The following is a 2,868-nucleotide window of genomic DNA, read 5'->3' on the forward strand; positions in this document are numbered from 1 at the left end:
TGTCTGATTTATAGCAGTGTTGAGAGAGCCATGCTGGACAGGAGTCTTCCACAGGGTATTCAGTAAACGTGTGTGTCGGTGTGCATCCGTGAAAGAGAGACATAAAGTCAGTGTGTGCTGGTATAAGCAAGTGAAGAGGGAAATGACTACATGCTTTTAAAATGGTCACAATTTCGCTCCTAAGCTGCCTTATTTCACATTTTGCCTTTGCAGGTATTAATAGGAGCTGTACACATACTGTAAACGTCAAGTTTGCAAGTAATGTAACTTGCAAACTTGATGAACTAAGGTGACAAACCAATGTGAAACACTAATGTGACAAACATGATAAACGAATGTGACAAACGTACGTGACGAGCTACCCCAACAAGCATACATGATGAGCTAACACAACGAGCTAACGTCACAGTGAGGCTATCTATTATGTCAAATTCACAACCTGTCCTCCCTCTACTACTACCAGCACAGGTATATGGTTTTCGCGTTAGCAAAGGGAGGAACGAGCACCCAGTGTCAGCAGGGCGTGCGATGGTTCAGAGGAGTCAGACAGACAGTGCTTTTAAGGATAAATCCCCACTGGAGGGGGAAGGCACGACTTTTTGCAGCTATGCAGTGAATTTTGCATTCGAACAGATCATTACAGATTAAATATTTAATTTTTAAATGGCCTATTGTATCACTCACCACAGCTCAAAACACTTTCTTCTGAGTCACTTTCTTCAGATTAATCTTTACAGAGAAGAGAGAAATGACAGACAGACGATGAATGATGAATGGAAGCTGATGTATGTCTCAGTCAATAAGACTGATACTCTTCCTCCAGTCCACACGAAGGGCTCTCCATTTATCCTCTACGTACCTGTTTGTCTGCAAGTTACTTCTATTTATGTCTTAGTGTTTGCATTGGTCTTGTGTGTAGTCTGCTTGCATCTGAAATGTACGTGAATGTGTGTATGAGCATCCTGTAAGACTAATTAGAGATTTTAAGCCTTTACTTAATCCTCTCTTCCACCATTTAATTTTCATAGTTTCACTGTATCTTTCCTTATGCATTAAACTAAATATGTATTGGATTAGGTTTTCGGCAGCTTGAGCTCCTCTGTACATTAATTGGGATGCGACGCACACTTGATGAATATCTGCCGACCCGTCTCGTTGTCTTCACTGTCTGCCTGCTTGCCTGTCGGGCGATCTGCCTTCTCTCTCTGTTTCCAACATTTTCTTGTGGTGATATAAAAGAACCAAAAGGTGCTAGGTTGCTAAGGTAACCAGTCTTACTATCATTCCAGGATCCATCACAAGTGTGTTCAACAAGGCAGTTTGAGGTTGAAATCCATTTGAATTGGGGAAAAATGAGTCACGCTCAAGGTAAATGATGTAATTTAAAAAATGTGGATGTCTGCAGCTAAACCTGAGAGTGATGGGAAATATTCTCTTTTTTCTCGCTGCCTGTTTTCAACGGGCATATGTGATCAAGTGTTACATAAAAGTGCTGCTCTGTAGCGGCACACTTTAATCAAGATAGTAGTATATCAAGTATATAACCAAATTATAGCTAAAAACACATTTTCTCACTTTTAGGGGCATTTAGCAATGCAGATTGTTATGGTGTTGCTGCATTTGTCCAGCAATTTCCCCTCTGAGATTTTTGCCTTGATACCAATACAACAGAAATATAATAACCCGGATGTATAACCGTAATAACCGCCTCAAGTCCAAGTGGTAACGGGAAACACATATCAACCAGGAAACTGCCTTTGACATAACACAGGTGCTCTCCATTGAGTGAATGCCCGTCCGTTCTCTCTTGTTTTACCCACTTAAAGCAAAGTTAAAGCAAACAAGTTGTCAATTGCCAGTTTAAACGCAAATATGTATATCACTCTCAAAAGTTTAAAGCTATAGCCAGGAGGTGGTTAGCCTAGCTTAGCATAAAGATTGGTAGCAATGGTAGATTGGAAGCAATTCTTTACAGAGTCTCTGCTGGTGGCCTGACAACGTCACGGCTGTTGTTGCCAAAACATTTTTTATTTGGGTGAACAAACTCTTTAATGACCTTAAATGTAATGATCCACCTCTAAAATAAGTTGCAGGTTAACCTTCTGAGTCTGCCTTTGCCTGGTAGATCTATTTAAAGACGTGCCCCACAACCAGCGCTGCCACTTTAAAGGCCTTGACACACCACGATTTAAGACGGCCAAATTTCACAGCAAAATCAATTAATTCGAATGGAATCTGGATCAGAGGATACGCACGAGGAGGTGAAATTAATCCCATTATTATATCCATTTATTTCCATTAATTGCTTTTGTGATGACAGATGGGGTCGGCCCATTATCACAGAGGAATTAGAGAGGACAAAAAGAAATAACATCAACAAGTTGCTCAGTGACACCCTGACCTGCTAATGAAACGGTCCAGTCAAATTTGGGGTATTAACCAGGTTTTATCAGCATTTCAAGTGTCGTAAAAGGATTTTAAGGGTTTGCAGAGTCTAGCCACACACGCGCACACACACACAGACAGACACACTCACGATCAGAGACACACAAGGGGAAAGTCTGGCAATGGTTCGGAGTTAATCAACCTATTAATTGCCCCACCGTGACAGGTTGATGTTTTTGTTTTTATCTCCCTCTCCCTCCCTCCGTCGTCCTCTCTTCCTGTAAGATCCTGCTGTGGTAAAAATCGGACCCAATCACTCATTCGCAAGAAGCAATTAACTGCAATTGGCCGGGGCTGGATGGGAATTGTGCTCCATCACAGTGTGTGCGTATCTGTGCGTGAACTCCAGTGACCTTCTGTGAATCCTTGTTTTCTACAACCTTCATTCAGGGAGTTGGGTTTTGGTTGCTAAAGATACGGGCT

Source organism: Pagrus pagrus, assembly GCF_965226575.1.
Source record: "Pagrus pagrus genome assembly, chromosome: 16".
Taxonomy (NCBI): Eukaryota; Metazoa; Chordata; class Actinopteri; order Spariformes; family Sparidae; genus Pagrus; species Pagrus pagrus.